Raw genomic sequence first — 24107 nt, forward strand, 5'->3', positions numbered from 1 at the left:
AAAAGCAGTTGTGGGCTTGGGTTTTTTTTTGTTTTGTTTTTTGGTTTTTTTAAAAGACTATTACATGACTCAGAGAATCTTCAAGAAATACAGAGACTTGCATTTCTTGAAGGCTTGGAGGCTACCCCACTGAGAACAATGCCTGAATGGTATCACAGGATGGCTCCAGGATGAGCCCCAGTACCGCTCCTCTGGGCACAGGCACCTAGGACCTTCGCCCCTGCTGCTTCTGGGCCTCCATACCCTTCCACCAGACTCCATCACCTCACAGAAAGCAGCTTCCTTAGAGTCTGATTTCCCATATTGCTTTCATCCAGACCGAAGCCTAGCATCTATCCGCCTGACTGCCAGAGCCTAGGCCGCAGTTTCAAGCCCTAACTGCAAAGGAGGCTGAGAAAGCAGGCTGGTTGTAGGAGACGTGTCAAACAAATGTCCACCGCCCCCCCCCACTTCCCTCAGGGAGTTTGCCAGACAATGACTTTATTTTATTGTTTTATTTTAATTTTTATTTTTTTTGGCCATGCCGAGAGGCATGCAAGATCTTAGTTCCCCGACCAGGGATCGAACCCACGCCCCCTGCGTTGGAAGTGTGGAGTCTTAACCACTGGACCGCCAGGGAAGTCCCTGGACAGCGATTTTAAAGTCACAAAATATTGGAGCTAAACAACCCCTTTGAAGTTCATGTGTTCTGACAGTTCTCCAATGACTACCACACTGCCAAAGGCAATGGCGATTTCTAGCTCTGTTTTGCCTGACTTTGTAAGCATCTGGCAATGTTAATCATTCCTCTCTTAAACATTTCTCTTCATGGTTTGTGGGTCACCCCTCTTGTACCTTTCTAATCATTTTTCTCTCACTTTCCACCCAGAGCTGCTCTCTTTGTCCACTTAAAACTGGTGTTTCTCCACATCTCCAAACTCAATCCTGCTCTTTTTTTAGTCTTTATTGAATTTGTTACAATATTGCTTCTGTTTTATGTTTTGGTTTTTTGGCCAGGAGGCATGTGGGATCTTAGCTCCCCGATCAGGGATCAAACCTGCACCCCCTGCATCGGAAAGTGAAGCCTTAACCCCTGGACCCCTGGGGAAGTCCCTTCAATCCTGCTGTGAATTCACACTGTGAATGTTAGGGGTTAAACTGTGTCCCCCTAAAATCCGTATGTTGACATCGTAACAGCCAGTACCTCAGAATGTGACTTTATATGCAAATAGGGTAATTTCCAAACAGGAAATAGAGATAAGGGCAGACGTAATTAGTTAAAATGAGATCATACTGGAGTGGGGTGGCCTCTAATCCGGTTATCACTGGTGTTCTTATAGAAAGGGGACATTTGGACCCAGACGCTCACACAGGGAGAAAGCCATGTGATTGAAGTAGTGCTGCTACGAGCCAAGAAACTACTAGAAGCCAGGAGAGAGTCCTGGCACAGATCCTTCCCTGGCGCCCTCGGGGAAGCATAGCCCCACTTACACACTGATCTTGGATATCTAGCCGCTAGAACTGTGAGACAATACATTTCTGTTGTAGGAGCCACCCAGTTTGTGGTACTTTGTTATGGCAGTCCTAGGAAATGTGAATATCCTTTACCCCCGTATTGATCTTCTATTACAGGTGGGCAACTGCTTTATTTGTGTTTTTAGCCCGTAACGCCCCCAAATACCGTATAGATCCCTGCGGCAGTGTTGTCTGCTAGGACATTTGCATTTGGATAGCCCACAGAAACTAGAACCTCTTAAAGCACACTCGCCATTTCTCAGATGCCACTTGTTCCCCCTTCGTCATTTGTCTCTTGCTGTATCTACCCCATTGCCCACTGTCAGAAACCTGAGTGACAGCCTACAACTCTGCTCACCCCTTGTGACGGGTCATCAAATACTAAAGGTCACACCTCTGGCCCATCTTTGGAGTCTTTTCTGTGCACCCCAGACCCACCTCCACTCCCTTCCAGATGCCTTCCACAGCGATCTTTCTGAAACACAAATCTAATCAACACAAATCTAAGCAACTTATCTGCTTTAAAATTCTTCGGAGGGGCCTCATAGCTTCCAAACAAAGGTCTCATCCTGGAGTTTAGCTGATAAGATCTTTATGGTCTGACTGCTTGCCACCCTGGATAACCCCATCTCTCACCTTTGCACCTCTCGCCTGCTTTCTGCTGACATACAGACGTTCAGATCTCCTCCTACCTGTCTTCATTCTACCTAATGCTTGCCCAGTCTTCTAAACTCAAACGCAGCCTCTTCTGGGAAGCCTTCTCCTTGATTTCCAACATGATTCAAAACCTGCTTCTGGATGCCAGTAACCCTCTGAGCGTAGACTATTAACAGCAGTTTCACGATGCACTGCATTGTTGGTTTCCACCCCCTTTCTCTCCCCCCGCCCCGCTACTAGTAAGGCACTTGAGAGTAGAGACCTAAGGCTTTTTCCAACTTTCTTTTCTCAGCCTAGTGCCTGGGACACGCAAACGTTTCCAGGCGGAAGGAAGGGGAGGGGAGGGCGCGGGGAGACTTCCTACGCTGACCTGTTTTACAGAGGAAAATATAAGACCTTGAGACGCAGTCATTTCTCCTCATGTTCGGGGCCAATTGGGTCCTCGTTGACTCATGGTCAGAATTCACTGAAAGTAAACGCAGCGATTGTTTTCCTCTCTCACTTTCAGGAGTTGTGATTGCTCTGAGTAATGAGCCATTCTGTCCTGGAGACTGGCCCTTTGCAGCCACGGCAAACTGAAGTCATTCCCCCGAAGGGTCAGACTTTGCAGCGTGTTTACAGGGCTGGGGGGAGGACGCGTGTTCAGGAGTAGCCCTGAGAACCGCGCCCACCTTTCTTCTGCCCGGGGACTGCGATTGGTCCTCCCCCGCGGCGGGCCGCGGGAGCCCGCAGTCAGCGCGCGCGAAAAGCAGTCGGGAACCGGGCGCCGCGTTGCGTGTGCTCTGCCTGCTGCGTGTGCGGAGATTAGCGGCCGCCCGGGGGCCGGAAACGCGGCGGGCGCCGGGCAGTGCGTAATCCAGGATTTGCCGCGGTCGCGCGGTTGATGGAAAACAGATGGCTCAGCCCTGGGCCTGAGCACAGGATGGAAGTGACCGATCCGAGCTCATCTTGGAAGCGAGGACACCGAGTTGAGGCTCTTCGGGATCCAGCCGGGAGGCGGCTCTCCCTCGGCTCGTGGGTTTCCGCGGCTTCAGCATAGAGCCCTAGAGCGCCGGGCGGTGCAGCGGCTTCACCCGCCGCGGGCTGTGCGCGCCTCTTCTGTCGCCGAGCGGGTCGCCGTCGCTCAGTAAGTTGGTTGTTGCTGTGCCGCGGCCCGGGCTGTGCGTACGCGGCTGCGCCGGTGGGCCCGACCCGGCCCCCTGGAGCCTCCCCTCTGGGCAAGGTTTGCGGGGACCGAGGTGTGCGGAGCCGGCGGAGGCTCCGCTTCCGGGTCCTAGTCGGTGGGGCGGGGGTGTGCATGGCGGGGGAGCCAGGGACCGGCCGCCAGCCGCGCGCCTGCCTCGCTCTCCTGGGGCGGGGACTCTCCGCCAGTCCCGAAAGGTGTGTGCCGAGCTTCGGAAGAAACGCTTTTCTCGTCATTTTGCAACTGAGGGGAAAAGAAAAGAAAAGATATTCTGCAACCTTAAAGCAGTAGATGTAATAATTGTTGAAAAGATGGGTTTCCTTCTCTCTGTCTCTTTACATTTCGGTCGTTTCTCTACAACCAACTACTGAAACCGATTTCCTTCCTAATTAGCCTCTACTCAGATCCTCTGCCCAAGTTCTTGAGGAGAGAGATGTTGATTTTTGAGGGTTTTCAGGGCTTTTTGGATTGATACATTATGAAAAGACATGCCCCATGTTGAAAACTGCATGCTGCTTACAAATTAGGTAAGAGGCTGGGAGTGGAGAGGAACGTTTGTCGCGTGAAGTGCCTGTCAGGTCCCAAGCTTTCTATGAACTCTAAATTGGTTCCCACCTCTAATCCAACCCCACAGGCAACTGGGTCTTCACCCCTCCCCTTCCCCCAGAATTCAGGAACCTTAATTTATGAACAGAGACACCTTTAGATTCAACCGCTTTTGAAATGGTTGATTTTAAAGCACCTGGAATTCCAGACATCCAAAGAGTGGCTGAGCCCCTAGGGTGGTAGGGTATGCTCACCAATGCCTTTTTTCCCCCACGAGACAGTTTCTAGCCTATTTTCTTCTAAAAATGGATAGTAACTTTTCCATCAGTCATTTTAGAATACAGTTATGGACTTGTTGCGCGGCTCCTTGTATTTCCGAGTCCTTTACGGGGGGCGGAAGAGGTAATGTGCTTGTTTCACTACCACCCTGCTCTCTTGACCTCCAGTCTCAGTTTGCCACGTGATTTCAACCCTGCAGACCTAGTACCTGCCTATGGCGGAAAGAAACAAAAGAGCAGGAATGACTCAGAATCCTTGGGATACCACAACCTTGACCAAAGTTGCCAGGGATTTGATTGAATTCTTTACGACGCACATTACTTTGTTACTTCCTCTTCAAACCTAAGTATATCTAGCAATTAAGGATCAATTATAAAAAAACAAGCAAAAACTCTACCTCCCTCCACCCTTAGGATAAACACAGATTTGGTTGAGTCGGGCATGGCCACCTACACTAATGAAATGTCTTCATGGTGAGATAATTCATCTTCTGGACTGGGTACAAGAGGATAGCACCAGATCACCCCCATATTTGCACATTCTTTTCCCTGGACCCTCCCTTTTTCCCCCTACCATTTTCTATACTGTCTTATTTAGGTACATACCATGCCATTCTTTTGGATCATGGAATCTAGGATATAATTACCTTTTAGAGTCAACTTTGTTTAGATGACAGTGTCCCCTTATCAGTATTCTCAGAACATTCTTCCAAATCCTGCCTTTGTTTCCCTGGAAAATTCTTTGTCTATTAAATCCTCCATTGGAAATTCCGTTGTATCTTTCAAAAGCAAATATGGCACCTACATCTTGAATTCTTTCTCTTGCATCATCATTTTAATGTTGACTTGCATGGTTTCGTGATTGTCTGGTCAGCTCATTTCTGCTTCATATGGAAACACAAATGGAAAGAACTTCGCGGGCTTCCCTGGTGGTGCAGTGGTTAAGAATCCGCCTGCCAATGCAGGGGACACGGGTTCCAGCCCTGGGCTGGGAAGATCCCACGTGCCACGGAGCAGCTAAGCCCGTTCGCCACAACTACTGAAGCCCACGTGCTTAGAGCCCATGCTCCGCAACAAGAGAAGCCACTACAATGAGAAGCCTGCGCACCGCAAAGAAGAGTAGCCCACGCTCGCCGCAACTAGAGAAAGCCCGCGCGCAGCAACGAAGACACAGTGCAGCCAAAATAAATAAATAAATTAATTAATTAAAAAAGAGGAAAAAAAAGAAAGAACTTCGCATATAAGACACTGAGTATAAGTGGGTTAAGGAGTCTCCCTGAGAATTAAGAGCACACACTCTGACCTTTTCTTTGGTCTGTCCTAGGGTTGAATTCTGCCACTGGAGTTTCTGTCCACTGCTTCCTCTAGAAAGAGGCTGGATATTTACCTTGGGGCTCATGCGTGATCTGTTTATTTGGCCTTTTCTGAGCAGCAGTAACTCACCACCTCTCCAGCCACTGCTTGGTGAGAATTTGGCCTGCTCAACAGAGAAAACCCAATCTGGTAATACAGCAATGCTGAACAAACCTTTCAAAGTGCCATACTGAAATTCTAAAATCTGGGAAGATAACATGTTCTTCTTCTCTCATTACTCCACTAAAAATGACACTGCTTGGTTTACACCAAAATCCATCTTGGATTATAAATCCCCAAAAGACAATCTTAGCTTGATTTATACAGGCTCTAAAGGTTTATGCGGGCAGGTGCTGGCAGTACGCTTCTGCTGCTGCTGCTAATGATGCAGATAGGAACGGTGACGGTTTTCCTTTGGGGTTTCATAAGAAAAATATAATACTTTCCCGAATATCTGTTTGAGAGGCTTCTCTGAGACTGTTATCTTAAAAACCTTGAGTCAAGGCTGAGGCACTGGCATACTCCGTCTCCAGCATTATTTCTTATGCTGTTAGATATCAGACCTTAAGACTGACCTGCCAGTTGGCAGGTCTGAAAAAGTCACTGCAAGTTATCTGAGTTTAGTTTATTTTCTCTGGAAGAGAATGGTAGGTCTTTGATATGGCTAGTATTTGTTCTTAGAAGAATTGGTAAATGCAGCCTTTGAGATAAGTAGCTAGAGGGGAAATGAAGAGGAATAAACCTAGTGAGACTAAGCCAACTGTTTACCAGCCACTCAGCTTTTATGTATTTTTTAAGAGTTTAGTGGAGGGCTTCCCTGGTGGTGCAGTGGTTAAGAATTCACCTGCCAGTGCAGGGGACACGGGTTCGAGCCCTGGTCTGGGAAGATCCCCTGTGTTGTGGAGCAACTAAGCCTGTGCGCCACAACTACTGAGCCTGCGCTCTAGAGCCCGAGAGCCACAACTACTGAGCCCAGTGCTACAACTACTGAAGCCTGCGTGCCTAGAGCCCATGCTCTGCAACAAGAGAAGCCACCGCAATGAGAAGCACGCGCACCGCAACGAAGAGTAGCCCCTGCTCGCCGCAACTAGAGAAAGCCCGCGTGCAGCAACGAAGACACAGTGTAGCCAAAAATAAATAAAAGAAAGAAACTTATAGAAAAGAAAGAGTTTAGTGGAAATTCAACCTCAGAATTTGAGCTCTTGTTGGCAAATATTTTGCCTTAATGAATACTGATTCCTTCCTATGTAAAACTATTATTTTTGCATATCCTGCCTTTGAATCTCATCTTAATCCTTGAACAGAAATATCCTCTCCCTAGAATTTACAATACCTTCTTCTTTTTCATAACATAGTGGATGTCTAGATGAAATTTATTTAGGCAGAAGGGCTGGCCAGGAAGCTTAGGATGTGTCCTTGAGTCACAAAAACACTGTATAGGTCAGCATCTTTATTAATTTGTGACAGTTTAGAAGGTCCCAAATAGAAGTTGTGAAACTGGTTCTCTTCCAACCCGACTGCAGTAAAATGAATCAACATGCAGACTTCTGGAACCAGAGCAGTGTGTACAAATATGCTGGAGGCAATTGGAGTTCTGGGAGTTGATTAGCTTTCTAAATCACGGTCTCCTTATTAGAAATGTTTTTCAGGTTTCAGAATGTCTGCTGTTGGAGGGATGTCTTTCTTAGTTTAAATATTAATTGATTTAAACCAAAGTATGGAGAGAGGCATACAGTCTGGCTGAGCTGCTTCTTTCCTATTAGGATCAGAGCTAGCATTTTAGGACTCTCATTGCTGACCTTCAGGGATGCCGATTGTGAGGACCAGGAAGCAAACAACATGGAAAGGTTCTCAGATTAAGACTCCTGAAAAGAGAGATCTGACTGAAGACCCAAAATGTGCAAGATTAGACCCAGTTTTGTTTTAGAGTGTCCTGTCCAATCAGGTAGAAGAAAGGAAAGCTGTGTTTCCAGCCCAGTCTTCCGTCAAGACGATTTATTGAACAAATAATATGTTTCAAACCCCCTGCTTTATGATCTGAAAAGTACAGTAGTGTAAAAGGCAGAGCATAAACCTTGAAGGGATTTTCAAGCCTTGGTGGTACCTTTAGACATTAGCGAGCATCTTTCTCCCACCTGTTCTCTGATTTCCTCACCTAGGGAACCAGGTCTAGGGCTGTGGTAGGAGCCCCCTCTGTAGTTCAGCTCAGATTCCTGAGGGAATCATGATGGCCCCTTGACCTGAGAGTTGATTCCTTTGGCAGCGAAAGGTGTGTTCTTGGCTCTTCAACACGACCCAGACAAAGTGACACTTTCTACCTATCCCGAAGACTCCTATTCGGTACAAGGCTCTATTCCTATAATATTCCTTCCACAGCCACCAAGCAGTTTGACAGTGACCAGGCTAGCATCAGAATTACCCACAATGGGGGCATAGCTATCCTTGAGATTTGCCTTAATTAAGAGGGCGAGATCAGGTCTCTTTAATCATTAAAATAACCTCTCAGATTAAACAAAGACAGAACTGTCTCTTTTGCTGAACACATGCAATTTATTTAAATTAGTGTTGCACATTTGACAATGATGTCAAAGCTATATTATAAAACCACCTAAAAGAATGAATTTTCTGGGCCTTTGCATAGGGATAAAAAAGGCATTAGCCACATTGCAGGGGATTTGCATCTTGTTAGCTTGTCTGGATATCCTCACTGTTGGACACAGTGGGAGGGTGCACAGCTGTCTTTGTAGCCGGGCAGGCTGCCTTAGTTATAATTCTGCTGGGAGTGAAGATAGTGGACTGGAGGCGCAGGATGGGGAAGGGAAAGCGCAGGAACCTGCAGGACTCAAAAGAGGGGAAGCTTGGGGTCAGTTCTGACCCCTCCCCTTTTTGTGTAGTTCAAGGTTAACAGCACGCTTTGCTTTAGTTTTAATATTTTTTTAATTGAAGTATAGTTGATGTACAGTGTTGTGTTAATTTCTGTTGTATAGCAAAGTGATTCAGTTATACATATATATACATTCTTTTTCTAATATTCTTTTCCATTATGGTGTATCATAGGATACTGAATATAGTTCCCTGTGCTATACAGTACGACCTTGTTGTTTATCCATCCTATATATAAAAGCTTACATCTGCTAACCTCACCCTCCCACTCCATCCCTCCCCCAACCCTGTCCCCCTTGGCAACCACCAGTCTGTTCTCTATGTCCATGATTCTGTTTCTGTTTCATAGATAGGTTCATTTGTGTCATATGTTAGATTCCACATATAAGTGATAGCATATGAAATTTGTCTTTCTGACTTACTTCACTTAGTATGGTAACTAGCTGTATCTATGTTGCTGCACATGGCATTATTTCATTCCTTTTTATGGCTGTGCAGTATTCCATTGTCTATATGTACCACATCTTCTTTATCCATTTATCTATTGATGGGCATTTAGGTTGTTTCCATGTCTTGGCTATTGTGAATAGTGCTGCCATGAACATGGGGGTGCATGTATCTTTTTTTAAAAATAAATTTATTTTATTTATTTTATTTTTGGCTGCGTTGGGTCCTCATTGCTGCACATGGGACTCCTCTAGTGTGGCGAGCGGCGCTACTCTTTGTTTCATTGCACGGGCTTCTCGTTGCGGTGGCTTCTACTGTTGCTGAGCATGGGCTCTAGGTGTGTGGGCTTCAGTAGATGTGGCACGTGGGCTTCAGTAGATGTGGCACGTGGGCTTCAGTAGTTGTGGCACATGGACTTAGTTGCTCCGCGGCATGTGGGATCTTCCCAGACCAGGGTTGGAACCCGTGTCCCCTGCATTGGCAGGTGGATTCTTAACCACTGTGCCACCAGGGAAGCCCTGCATGTATCTTTTTGAATTATAGTTTTGTCTGGATATATGCCCAGGAGTGGGATTTCTGGATCATATGGTAATTCTATTTTTCGTTTTCTGTGGAACCGCCACATTGTTTTCTATTGTGGCTGCACCAACCTACATTCCCACCAACAGTGTAGGAGGGTTCCTTTTCTCCACACCTTCTCCAGCATTTGTTATTTGTAGACTTTTTTGTTGTTGTTACGTTACACAGGCCTCTCACTCTTGTGGCCTCTCCCGTTGCGGAGCACGGGCTCCGGACGCGCAGGCTCAGCGGCCATGGCTCACGGGCCCAGCCACTCCGCGGCATGTGGGATCTTCCCAGACCGGGGCACGAACCCGTGTCCCCTGCATCGGCAGGCGGACCCTCAACCACTGCACCACCAGGGAAGCCCTGTAGACTTTTTAAAATTTATTTTTTAATTAAAAAAATTTTTTTGGCCATGCCACACGGCTTATGGGATCTTAGTTCACCGACCAGGGATCAAACCTGGCCCCTCAGCAGTGAAAGCGTGGAGTCTTAACCACTGGGCTGCCAGGCAATTCCCTGTAGACTTTTTAATGATGGCCATTCTGACTGGTGTGAGGTGGTACCTCATTGTAGTTTTGATTTGCATTTTTCTAATAATTAATGATGTTGAGCATCTTTTCACGTGGCACAGTTTGCTTTAGTGGCAACGCAGGCTGTATCTCAGTGCAAAGTCATCTCCTCAGTATTGGTGAGTGAATCATCTCCTTGCAGATTCGGGGCAGCTGGCTCTCCAGTTTTGTTCAGCGTATGTCCAGGGCTCCCTCTGCTTGCCTCCTGCATTGGGTTTTTTTTTGTTTGTTTGTTTTTTATATTGGAGTATACTTCATTTACAATATTTTGTCAGTTTCAGGTGTACAGCAAAGTGATTCAGTTATACATACATATATATCCATTCTTTTTCAGATTCTTTTCCCTTCTAGGTTATTACAGAATACTGAGTAGAGTTCCCTGTACTATACAGCAGGTCCTTGTTGTTTATCTATATAGTAGTATCTATATAGTAGTGTGTATATGTTAATCCCAAACTCCTAATGTATCCCTCCCCCCACTTTTTCCCTTTGGTAATCATAAGTTTGTTTTCTAAGTCTGAGTCTGTTTCTGCTTTGTAAATAAATTCATTTGTATCATTTTGTTTTCAGATTCCACAAGTAAGTGATATCATATGATACTTGTCTTTCTCTGTCTGACTTCACTTAGTATGATAATCTCTAGGTCCATCCATGTTGCTGCAAATTGCATTATTTCATTCTTTTTTATGGCTGAGTAATATTCCATTTTATACATGCACCACATCTTCTTTATTCATTCCTCTGTTGATGGACATTTAGGTTGCTTCCATGTCTTGGCTATTGTGAATAGTGCTGAAATGAACATTGGGGTGCATGTATCTTTTCATGTTATAGTTTTATCTGGATATATGTCCAGGAGTGGGATTGCTGGATCATATGGTAGCTCTATTTTTAGTTTTTTACAGAACCTCCATACTATGCTCCATAGTAGTTATACTAATTTACATTCCCACCAGCATTGTAGGAGGGTTCCCTTTTCTCCATACTCTCTCCAGCATTTATTGTTTGTAGACTTTTTTGATGACGGCCATTCTAACTGGTGTGAGGTGATATCTCATTGTAGTTTTGACTTGCATTTCACTAATAATTAGTGATGTTGAGCAGCTTTTCATGTGCTTTTTGGCCATCTGTACGTCTTCTTTGGAGAAATGTCTATTTAGATCTTCTTGCATTGGATTCTGCTTATGAAAGGCAAAATAATTGCCCGATTAGTCAGGGAAGGAGATTGTAAAGGTGAACCTCTTATGAAACATGAGCACATATCCTGGATACCCTTCTTCTTTTAGTGTGACCAATCAGAAGTCACCCAAGGGAAGACGATAAAAAGGTACTCGAAAGGGCTGAATGTTTGCATCTTGATAGCTGCAGAACAGAAATGGCAAAAATTAGGTGCCTTTCTCTTCTAAATCTTAGCCAATAGTGAGGACACTGATCAGAGCCAAACTTAACAAATAGCTACAGAACGTGGTCTCCAGATACCTGGTACCATGGAAAAGAAGTCTTGTTTTACAAAGCTATTTCCATTTTAGGGAAGCAACGCCCGTAAATCTGTTGTGCTACCTACTCTACAACAAAAGAGCCTTAGGTGACAAATGCTGTCTTTTGCCCCAGGTCACTTGGAAGTCACACAGTCATGTTGTACAAGGAAGTAATGTGACGGGGTGCCATTTGCTTAGAGGAAGGATGAGCAGAGGCTAACTGGGGTCTTCGTGCTGTTTTTGTCTGCTTTCAGCCATCAAGTAGCAATTACCTTTCGACTGTCTTTCATCCCCTCCCTCCCCAAACGTCTCAATCCAGAAACCTGAAGTACAAAGTAATTGATGCCTGAAGGCTCAATAACCCACTCAAAGCTGCAATCCACCCACCAAAACTACATGGAAAGATCTAGGAGCCTGAAATGGGAAGAGGCGGGAGTGTGAGGGGGTGTCTGTGCAAAGTGTTCCTTTTTCCTGTGACATTTATTCTAATGTCTCTGCTTCAGCTACAGACCCCACAGAAGAAGGTATGTTTAATTCATTTTTAACACAATGTCATTAAAAGAAAAAAAACAATAGGATCTCTCTGGGATTTCCTCTATAAGGCTTTTACTTGAGGAAATGATTAAACAAAGCTTCTGAATTTTTAATAAGCATCTATCACAGATCAAATTCATACTGCTTTCTAAAAAAGCCTTTACATGTCAAGAATAATTAAGAATTTGCTTTGAATAGTTAAAAGCAGTTTCTGTAGTGGGAGGGAGCCAGATTTGTTGAGTTATAAAATTCTGAATTCCACCTGCATGGGAGCTGGTTTTCAATTTGTAAGGGAGGGCAAGATATTCTTAACATGTTCGGGGCTTATTCCACACAGGATGCTCCATGCTAGAACTAAATCTAAATAGAACTGAATAGATTTCTTTTCTTAGATATTTTTCCCAAACCATTTCCTCTTCATCAAGTCCCTTGGGTAAAGGCATTCACCGAAGTGCCGCCAGGTCTCTCTACAAGTCCTTTGGTCTTCAGTCTGCATTATTCACCTGTTGAGCTAGAATCTGTCGATGGGTGGTCCGTGGGGACAGGAGGTCACCAGCAGACCAGAGGGAGGGAGTCACTCCCAGTGGAGACACTCAGACCTCCTGCTTGTCTCCTAGATGTATCTTCCAGGCCGTAGAGACCCAAGGCTCAGCTTTCTGAATTCTACACATAAAAACTGCTACAACACTTACATTCTTAACATGCAGGCTGTATTTGGCATCCACAACTTAAGATGGATCACTTAATTCGCTCAGAATCATTGGCCAGGCTTTAAAGTTTTTGGAACAAGTACCAAAGTGAAGTAAAAGAAAAAAAGTTAATTTAACCCCTTTCAAAAAAGCAACATTTAAATTGAGAAAAACAACAAGTCTAAATTCATATGGCTGGGGAAAGTTTGGTGGTTTGGGGATGTGAATACTTACCAAACACATCAACTCTATATACCACTAAAGCTTGTCTTCTTTGGAAATTGGAGAGAGCTTGGCTCTTCTTTGATTCAATATGCTCATGGAATGAACCCTATTGAGATTCTAAATTGACAGAGGTTGACTTGCTTTTTGTATTTCAGGCATATTTAGCAGTTCTTGTTTAGCTTTCGGTCATAAAACCAGTAGAGTTAAATCACCAAATAAAAACAGAACAAAACATTAAACCTGTTGACTTCAGCATAATATATTACCTGCAGATTTATTGCACCAGAGCTGATGGTGTCAGGGACTGTCAGTTACGTCTTCCGAGAGCCTGGGGTACCGCATGCCTTCAGGTAGATGGAGGTGACCGCGCGCTGTCTATCTTTTATTTATGAAGGTATAACCCTGCTGACCCGCTGGACGTGCTTCGCGGTTTGCTCCATCCTTCTTCCCACGCTATTAGTCGTGAAATTTATTGGCCCAGGTGGCACGAACCTAGAAGAACCAGCTCACTTGACTCAAACCCATAATTTCAGCAAGGCAGCTAACTTGCCACTGAGATGATAATAATGATTTAATCTCACATTTTTGCAAATCTTTACCTTTTAAAAATCACTTTCACATAAATGGTTCCATCTTATCTTTACAATGACTCTGAGAAGTAACATTTTAGAGGTGAGGAACGTAAGGCTCCAGGAAGTCCAGTGACTTTTCCAGGAAAGGGAGAGTTAGGAATCACAGCTAGGATGTCCTTCTCACCAACCCAAATGATGCTCAGTAGTATTTGATCGGATGTTATGTGATAAAATAATACAAGAATTGTGGGAAGCTCTGGACGAAAGGATGTTTTACTGAGAAAACAAATTGGAAACCACTTTTCCAAGGGTGTTTGGAAAAGTGGTTTCCAATGGGGACTTAAAATTTAACTCAAGACCCGAGACTATTACACAAGAAACCGTTAAGGAACTATGTGAATGAGACACGATCAGGTGTCAATTCATAGGATACAGACGATTAGTCCATTGACAGTTCAGAGAAGGGAGAGAAAACAATAGTGACAGTGTAATGGAGGAAGAGGGACTGAAGTTAGAGCTTAAAGAACATGCTAGGTTTAGATGGGAGAAAGAAGTGGGTAGGGTATAACAGGCTGTTGGGGACATCCCAAGTAAAGGCGGAGAGCCATTTCCAGATGTAGATTAGAGGGAGATGCATCTGATTGGAAGAGGGACTGACCAGAAGGTCTAAGTAGGGAAGTCGTGGGAATTAAGTTTGAATGGGGAAGATGGGGCCAGATCAAAGATCTCTAGGGCCAAACGGAGAAACATTGGCTGATGTTTTCGTCCATAACATGTGTGGGCAGAGTTGGCTCCTTTTGAGGGCTGGGAGGAAGTTGTTCTATGCCTCTCTCCTAGCTTCCGGTGGCTTCAGGCATTCCTTGGCTTGTAGATGGTCTTTTTCCTGTTTCTTCATGTCATCTTCCTTCTCTGTGTCCAAATTTCCTTTTTTTTTTTTTTATAAGGACACCAGTCATATTGCATTAGGGTTCACCCTAATGACCTCATTTTCACTTGATCACTTCTGTGAAGACCTATTTCTAAGTAAGGTCTTTCTGAGGCACTGGGGGACTTCAACACATCTTTGTTTTTCCGGAGGTGGGGGGGACACAATTCAGCCCATGACAGGAGGTTTTAAAGAGTCCTGAGCTGCGGAGTAAGAGGGGGAAAGGTTGTTTCAGTAAAGATAGACAAACAACAGAATACAGAGTACACTGGACGGAAGGGAGGGAGCTGTAGGCTGGCAGCAGAGGATGGTGAAAAAATAGGTGAAATCTGCAGACATTTCAACGGAGTAGTTGAAAAGATTTCAGGAGTAGAAATGATAATCAGTCTAGAACATGACAGTTCACAAGAGCATTTCCGCTGTGCTACCTGCTTTGATCTTGATGGCTGTGTCTGGAATCCCAGGGTTTCTGGCCTGGGAGAAAGACCAACGGTGAAGTCATCCACACCAGTGAGGGCAGCTGGCAAAGGCAGCTGCACGTGCTGAATTTGAGGCGGTGACAGAGTGGAGATGGCCACTGGGTCACTGGGAACCCGAGCTAGCTGTCCTCTCTGTAGACATAGGTTTGGGAGTCAGATGCACTCAAGCTGTCCTCTAATCCACAAGAGTGGGCGAGATCTCTGAGGGAGAGAATACAGAAGGAGAAGGCAGCGGGCTTGGAATTTTGGCAAATTCCCAGAGTCCGAGCATTGCTAAGAAGTCAAAGCAGCAGCGTTTAAAGAGGTAGAGGAGGGATAGCGAAGTTCTGAATTAAAAGAGTTTCTAGTAGCAGTTTCAGGAGCTGTAGAGGGTGGGAAGGGAATAGGAGGAGAACTGGGGGGCGGAAGCAGTTGGGGTGGTGACCTGGGGAAAGACTTGGGTTTTAGCTCAAATGAAGACCACGGGGAGAGCAAGTGTGGGGAAAGGGAGGAAGGAAAAAAGAGGACGTAACCCCAGGGCGGCAGGATTCGGAAAGGGGGGGGGGTTATTCTGAAGTCATGTTCTTTTAAAGATACAGTTTACAAATCGTAAAATTCACCCTTTCTGGTGTTCAGTTCTCTGAGTTTTGACCGTGCACACAGTCGCGTCACCACCACCGCTACCAACGTGGAGGGCAGTTGCAGCTCCCCCAACATTCCTGCGTGCTGAGGGGCTTTTGGAGAGGAAACAAGCGTGTATTTGAAGTCAGAAGGGAGGGAAGTTATGTAGGAGAAAATGGGGGCGCTAAAGGGGAAGGAAGGGTTAACTGAGGGAGTGAGACCCTGGAGGCCACTCAGAACAGGTCAATTCTAGGGAAAAGGAACATCTCCCCTCTTCCTATGCGGCGGCAGGGAGAGTGCATACATTCAGGGTCTATGATCTATTTTGGCGGTGGATTCCTAAAGTCCCGCCAGCAAAGTCATTTCCTGCTGAGCAAGATGTTGACTGCCATAGTCCACAACTTCCGCCTTGGAGGTATTGTTTCCTATTGCAGTTACTGTCTGCAGGAATTTGGTTTGCTTTGGGCTGTGTGCCCACATTCCGCTGCCACGGAATACTGTAGCAATTTTAGAACTAACAACTTCAATATTCTCCAAAGTGCATCTGCATCTTTTCCTGAACCATACAGTGCAAACACTTGGCAGCAAAAATGCTTCCATCCCCATAAATGTGTGTGACAGGCAGTGAACGGCTCACTGTCGAAGGGCTAGCTTCCACAGACAGGTCCTCAGGGTGAAATTTGGCAAAAGAAATTCACTTCTCATCATGTTATACTTTTGGCTTAAATCACCCTGCAGTGAAGTTCCCTCCTGTGGTCTATGATGTCACTGACATCTCTCCTCACCTTTGAGGTCCCACCCCAGTCACCGAGTTCAGGTGAGGGAGGTAGGAGGAGTTGGACAGCCGTTCTTAAACTGTGGGTTCCACGAGCAGGTTGTGGATCAAGTTATGGGTTGCCAGTAGCCTATTTAAAAAATGAAATAGACTAGAAGGCAGCAGGGGGCTAAGTGTGGTCTCAGGCAACTTTTGTTTCAGTGAAATACACATTTCTGGACTGGACGGCAATGTAAAACGTGTTTCTATTGTGGATCACATTCACAAATGTGTGAGAAGTTGAGGTGTGGTGTATGGGTCCTTTACTAATAGTGTGGCCCTTGGCAGGTCATTTAATGTCCTCGTGGCTTAGTTGGAGTCATAGTCTGTAAAATGGGGGTAATAACAATATCTATTTCATATGGTTGTTGAAAGGATTACAGAGAAAATACATGGAAAGCATTATGGAGTGTACCTGGTTAATAGTCCATGCTTATTATGATGATTTCTTTTCCTGCCCAGATCTATAGCCCAAACCTTTGTTTCCTACCCAGACCTTTCTTCTGAGACCAGAACTGTGAACCCAACGGTCCAAACTTGAACTCAACTCATCAGCACCTCCTCTCTCCAATCCACCCCCTCCCACGACCCATCCCCCCTCCCAAGCGCACAGACCCCTCTGCTCTGGCGTCCACTTTTCTATGAGAGGGGCCATCACTTCCCTCCCACTGAGGCTGTCTGAGCATCATCTTACTAATTCTTCTAGGAAGAGAATTCTGAACGTGGTCACCATCGAGACTCGCTGGATTAGCGAGGTTCTGCCAGCACTCTTTCCCCGCTCACCACACCGCGGCGCGTACGTGTCCATCCCCTCCAGCCTTTCATGTATGTAAGTCTTCAATGGCTCTCACGGGTTCCAAGTTAAAGTTCACACCCTTCAGCCTACAAAGCGAGGTCCACCGTGGCCTGGCCTCTGACTCCCTCTCCACCCTCATCTCTCCCACCCAAGCCTTGTGCCTCCCTCTCTGATCATTCCAAACTGCTTGGTGGCCCGCACATGCATGCCTTGAGGTTTCCTCTGCCTGGAATGCTTGCTCCATCTTTCCGTTGTATAGCTCTTACTTGTTTTTTCAGGGCTCAAGGTTGATTTTCAAGTGAGAAAGACTTAGGTTTGAATCCCCTGATCAATAGTTAATAGCTGTGTGATTCTTTTCTTTTTTTTTAAGTACTAAAAAGAATTTTTATTTTAGTCCTGGTTGCTTTATGTTTTTTTTAATTTCTATTGGAGTATAATTGAGTTACAATGTTGTGTTAGTTTCAGGTGTACAGTAAAGTGATTCAGTTATACATACACATATATCTATTCCTTTTCAGATTCTTTTCCCATATAGGCCATTACAGAGTGTTGAGTAGAGTTCCCTGTGCTATACAGTAGGTCCTTGGTGATTATATGTTTTACATATAGTAGTGTGTATATGTTAATCCCAATAGCTGTGTGATTCTGAGAAGCAAATTTCTGAGGCACTTGAAGTCAGTTTGTGCATCTGTAAAATGGGAATAGAAATGTCTACCTCATAGAGTTGTGAGGATTAAATTAACAGTGTAAAGAATAGTGCCTGGCACATACTAAGTACCTAATGAATAAATGGCTGTGATTGTTAGTTTATTTAATATAATTATTTTAAATAAATAATAAAAGTTTCAGTTCACATCCTTCTGGACCAGAGCCTCTCACAGACCGGAATGTGTCAGGTTGTCCAAGATCAGTGTTTTTGTACCAGCTGTTCCTTCTGACCAGTTACCCTTCCCACTCTTCTTCCCTTGACCAACCCCTACCTAACCCTTAAGATTCAACCCAAGGGTCACCTTCCAGGGCACCCTGTGCTCAGCTCCATCAGAGTTCTTGCCTCCTGAACTGTGGTACCTTTTTTCTCCCTGGATTCTAAGTCCTGAGGGCTCTGTGCCTCAGTCTCCCTCAGTGCGTGCAGATGCCCGAAAATATATTACATGATCAATAAATGTATCCTCGATGAATGAATGGATAGATGAGCAAACTGCTGTAACTACTTCCTGACTGGTGTTCCTGCCTTCTCTCTTTTGGGAAATTCATTCTGTTAATTGCAAGCAGATTAGTTCTCTTAGAGTTCTGTCATTCCCCTGTGCTTCTCAAACTGCTCTGGTCACTGCACTCTTGCAGTTAACACTGGCAATTAGGACTACCCATAGATGGCTTCTATTTAGTGTTCCAGACTTTTCTATTTTTCTCTACCGTAACCATGGAAAACCAGGCTGTTTTCCCTCCCTGTGGAGTGGGCCCCACAAACCCTGTGAAGCCCTCTTCAATGCTACTATATGACAATTCCAGGACCTTTCTGATCCATTTGTTAATGAACAAAAGTAACTTTCCTCCATCCCCCTCTGCACCGTCTGCAATCTGCTACGGTCTTCTCTCCTGGAGAAGATTGTCCTCTATCCAGCAACTTATTTACATATTTGATTTTGACGGCAAGTGTTTTGAGTCCTAGAATTGTGTCTTAAACGTCTACGTGAACTTTCCAGCGTCTGGAACATCATGTTACTTGTTGTTTCTCATAAGTAAGGAAACGAACAGAACTGAAAATCAGCCAGATCTGGCTCTCCTTTATGCTTGCTGCTTTAACTTTGGGGGGTTGGGGTAGGAGAGATTAGAGTTTAACCCTTGCCCTTTGATTCTTAAATATAATTCATTTAACTGTACATTGGCACCATGTTGTAACCACATTGTACCAGGTATCAATAAGCATGTTTGATGAATTAATGATTAATTAGTGGTTTGGTTTCTTTTAGAATGAATATACCTTCAAGTCCAGTGTTTATGGTTCTTAGTGACTTAGGAGTGTACATACTAACAAAACAAAGAGTCACAGTATGTGAAATGTGAAGATGTAAATACACATACACATTGGTGGGTGGTCGTTGTATATGCATATATATACGTATATACTCTACATTATCAAGCAAAAAACTGGAGGATCAGGACAGGCTATGAATGGGCTTACAAACATTGAATCCTAATTTTATTTCTTTTTTCAAAGACGAGAAGGTCCATTGGTAGTTTGTTCTCCAACTCCATCCCTCTGTGGTCAGCAGCTTCCCTGGTCGTGCGAAGCTTGAGGTGTGTGATGGGCCATCTGCCATGGTGGTGCGGGGGCCGTGGAATGACCTTCAGAGCTGGTCCTGGGTCCAGAGAGTCTAAAGCTCAGTTTCTTTATACATGAAACTGAACTGCCTTCCTCTAAGCAGAGGCCCAGGCGGCTGGACCTTCTGACCTTTATTTGTGCTTGTGCCCCTCTTTTCATCTGACCCCTGAGTAACTGTGAGCCTTAAGGGGGTGGTGGCTGTAGCTTTTGTGTGTCTGAGTCCAAACCGTACTCAGGAACAAGTTGACAAACCCAATTAACACAGCAGTTTTTAGGGAAAGTTTGCCAGTTCTCAGTTGTGTATGTGTTTTGACGGCTCCTAACTTCCAAAATTATTAAGGCATGCCATGTGGCATAACACATTTCACAATTTACACCTAAGCAGATTCCCTGGAGGTAAAGGTAATGAGTTCGCTGTTGTGAAATATCACATCTGCCCTTTCTGACAGGAGAGACATGTGGAGTATATTGGTGATGACCAAAACATGACTTCTGTGCGCTTTTGATGTTAGTCCTAGGAAACCACAAAATCAGAACAATAAAAGGTCATTTATCTTGGCATCTGAACACCAGAAGTATCCAAACAGTGGCATTATTTTTAAAGAATTTTTTCATCCAGTTTTTAAAATCATGCCAGTGTGATAATTGAAGAACATTTGTGCCGAGGAACCATGTGAGTGGGGATGCTGTCATCCACCAGCTTCAGAGGACTAGTGGGTGGTGTTGCAACAGCAACATGGTCCATGGTGGACCGCTCCACTAACATCAAGGTGTTCTTACTGTCAGTGCCAAGTTGGGTGGTTCTTGGTCATTTACATGTTTTGGTAGGTCCAGGCTATGCTAAATGTTAAATTTCAATCATTCATATAACACATGGTACTTGTTAAAGCACTGTTTAAAAAATTTTATTGAAGTATAGTTGACTTACAATATTGTGTTAACTTCTGCTGTACAGCGAAGTGATTCAGTTACACATATGTGTACATTCTTGTTACTATTCTTTTCCATTATGGCTTATCACAGGATATTGAATATAGTTAGTTCCCTGTGCTATATACTAGGACCTTGTCGTTTATCCATCCTGTATATAACAGTTTGTATCTGCTAATCCCGAATTCCCAAACCTTCCCTCTCCCACCTGACCCCTTCACAACCACAAGTCTGTTCTCTGTATCTGTGAGTCTGTTTCTGTTTCATAGATATGCTGTTTGCGTCATATTTTAGAGTTCACATATAAGTGATATCATATAGTATTTGCCTTTCTCTTTCTGACTTACTTCACTTAGTATGATAATCTCTAGGTTCATCCATGTTGCTGCAGATGGAGTTATTTCATTCTTTTTAATGGCTGAGTAATATTACATTATGTATATATACCATATCTTCTTTATCCATTTATCTGTCAATGGACATTTAGGTTGTTTCTGTGTCTTGGCTATTGTAAATAGTGCTGCAGTGAACATAGGGGTGCATGTATATTTTCGAATTATAGTTTTGTCTGGATACATGCCTAGGAGTGGGATTGTAAAGCCCCATTTTCAATCACTGCTCTTTTAGAGTTAAGGTAACTAAGCTCCAGAAATATTATTAATCCAAAGTAGATTAGGTAGGTCCCTAGACGTTTTGAATAAATACTCTTCTCTTATTTCTAATAAGATGGTTCTTTGGTCTCCATTTTATTCAAACCAATGATTCCTATCTTACGAATTTGTCTTAAGAATAAAATGGGGTATTTAACATAGAACCTGGTACATAGTAGGTGCTAAATAAATGTGAGTTCCCTTGCCATTCACATACCATGAACCAAAATGTGTGTAAGGGAAAAGTAATATTCATAGAATAAGTGACTGTTATTTACTGAGCACTTACTTACATCTAGACCCTGCTATATCCAGGGATAAAAAGACAGGTAAGGCCCGGGCCCGGAGCTCACTCTCTAGTAGGAGAGGCAGACATTTAAAACAATTAATTGCTGCAGAGGGTGATAAGTACAGCAATAGTAGTACATACAAGGAGGGATGAATACCTTGCCTGAGTGAAAGGGCTATTGGGACAGTTTTCAGAATAGAGGTGATGTATCAATTGAATCTCTAGCAAGAGAAGAAAAGGATTGGATTCCAGGCAGAGGGAAAGCATGTATAAAAGACACAGGGAGAGGAATAACTCAGGACTCTCTGGAGGCCTAGAATGGGTGCAGTTAAAATCCTTCATAGCAGACTTGTTGGAGGGCAAGCCTGGAGCCAATAAGTGCAGTAATTCCAGCCCCAAGTACGTGCATTGCAGCGGCTGGGCTTAAGTGTCCCATGGTCAGTCGTGGGATCTTAGTGTGTACAGTGACCTGGAGTGGTTTCAGTGCTCTAGTCACCGCAGGGGCGACCAGGATATGAGGTCACAGAGGCCAAAGAGGTCCAGACCCTCTTGTACCAAAACCTAAAGACTCCTGTAATGGACTGAATGTTTGATTGCCCCAAAGTTCAGATACTGAAGCTGTGACCTTCCAATATGATGGTATTCATTTGTAGATGGGGCCTTTGGGAGGTAATTGGGGTAGATGAGGTCATGAAGGTGGCGTCCTCATAGTGAGATTAGTGCTCAATCTCCCAGTTAGAAAATAACTGTGGCTTTTTTATTTTATTTTTTTAATTTATTTTGGCTGCACCAGGTCTTAGTTGTGGGATCTTTTAGTTGTGGTGTGCAGACTCCTCACTTGCAGTATGCATGCGGGATCAAGTTCCCCGACCAGGGATGGATCCCAAGCCTCCTGCATTGGGAGTGTGGAGTCTTACCCAGTGGACCACCAGGGAAGTCCCAGAAAGTAACTCTGGCTTTGATTGAATTGTTCTGGAGATTTTTATCATATAGGCAGCTCTCTTTTTCTTTTGCCTTTCTGTTTTCTTATTCTCTTTCTAGTCCCTTCTGATCTAGAGAAAAAGTTATCGCCTTATTTGTAATCGTCAAAGAATCACCATCATACTGCTTTGACTTCCCCTTCTGTGCAGAAGTGCTGCCGGGTAAAGCAGTAACATCATTGTTGAGTGAAAGTGGAGGGCAGGAAGGGATAATGCATGTCGTGAATCAGTGGCCTGCTCCTGGTCCTCTCTCCTTTTCTCCTCTCCACTTTCCTCTTTTCTCTTCAACAAATAACATGACTGTTAATCAGGTAGTATCTCCCTTGTTCATCTTTGGCTTAATCAGAAGCAGAATTTTAGAGAAGCATAAAATGCCCGTGCATGAGAACATCTGAACTTCCTGCAGTGACAGATAGGATCACTAAAAAAAAGCTGAATATCACATCCATAATTCCTTATTTGAATTAAATATAAAAGATTATTACTGCCAGACTGTGCATAAGGATTGCGAGGCTATTTTTGGAAAGGTTTCCCTTTAATGAGATGGCAGATACTTAAGGCCAAGCAATAAAAATAAAGAGACACATCTTATTTGGTAGTGTTTTCTTTCCAATATGGTTTTAGGCTCCCTATTTGAAGGAAGAGGTTTTACACTGTAGTTTGAACTACTCTTTCAAAACAACATATTTGCATAAGCAGTATTTTTCTCTTACTTAAAAAAAAAAGAATATCAAATAACTTTTAATAGGCTACCTTCACCCACTGTGAAAGGACTTAGTCTGGGAGTAAAAGGTATCCTTTTCTCTGTTGCTTCTAGGACTCTACATAGTGTGAGGTCTCACTAATTCAGAATACATGAAAAAGCAAGAGTGAGTTACAGAATATCGAAAAACCTGTTTATTTTTCTGACTTCCAAGATTTACACTTATCCAGCACCCATGTAAGTGTGTTATAAGGCATACCTTTACTGGATGAAAACATTTTCAGTAAGTGGTACGAACACCTTTACCTGGAATGTAACTCTTAAGCAGGTTACACTGTCCTGATCGTCTTGCTTACACCATTTTCCTAGCAGAGCCCTTCTACAAATAAAGCTCAAAGTTATCTTTAGTGGAGGTTCAATCATAACAAGTATTTCTGGAGGTGTTTTACAGGAGAATCTGGCCAGTGAGACTGTGTTCTCCTAGGCGTGCTGGTCCAGCCTGGGGAACATGCAGGCAGGCCGACTCTTGGTGGGTCTGCCTCGTGCGCTATTGGAAGCCGCGTGCCAGGACTTCATGTGCACTTGTGGCATCCTTGGGGTAGGACCCTGTCCCCATGGGGTTTACAGGTTGGTGGGGAAGACAGCTCTAACCAAGCGTGCAAAAAGATATGTCATTACAAGCGGTCCCAATTGTCATACAGGATTCCAACAGGGTAAAGTGCTAAAAAACAAAGGGGCGGACACCCACTTACAATGAGAGGGCCAGGGGAGGCCTCAAGGAGGAGGCATCATTTGGGCAGAGAGCCAGCCTTGCACCTGGGGTGGGGGGCTGGGAGCAGTGGGACGACGGTAGGCACAGAGAGTCCTCCCTCGTGCAGACACAGTCATTTTGCCACTTACTTACGAGAGGCAGCCTCTTTCTCTGGACTTGAGATCTCAGTGGACTTGAGGTAATGGGTTGACTGGTCCTTTTTTTTTTTTTTGTCTACACCACGCGGCTTGCAGAATCTTAGTTCCCTGACCGGGGATCGAACCCGGGCAGTGGAAGCACGGAGTCCTAATGACTGGACGGCCAGGGAATTCCCGGTTGACTGGGTTTTGTTTTGTTTTGCGGTACGCTGGCCTCTCACTGTTGTGGCCTCTCCC

At 44.4% G+C, this 24107-nt stretch overlaps 1 protein-coding gene across 4 annotated transcripts in view; it reads left to right on the plus strand.

The window, feature by feature from the left end:
* TRIM2 (tripartite motif containing 2) overlaps positions 1 to 24107 on the plus strand; it is a 121368-nt gene that overhangs the window by 15104 nt on the left and 82157 nt on the right. Inside the window, exon 1 of one of the 4 annotated variants that reach the window (XM_060116520.1) lies at positions 2768 to 3277. The exons of 1 other annotated variant lie outside the window; for it this stretch is intronic. The gene's annotated coding sequence lies outside the window, so the exon portion shown is untranslated. Of the gene's footprint in view, positions 1 to 2767; positions 3278 to 11958; positions 11977 to 24107 lie in introns of those variants that run through there. 2 more of the 4 variants (XM_060116525.1, XM_060116503.1) reach the window with 2 other exon arrangements.

The sequence above is a fragment of the Mesoplodon densirostris genome, chromosome 1 (assembly GCF_025265405.1).
Source record: "Mesoplodon densirostris isolate mMesDen1 chromosome 1, mMesDen1 primary haplotype, whole genome shotgun sequence".
In the NCBI taxonomy this organism is placed as follows: domain Eukaryota; kingdom Metazoa; phylum Chordata; class Mammalia; order Artiodactyla; family Ziphiidae; genus Mesoplodon; species Mesoplodon densirostris.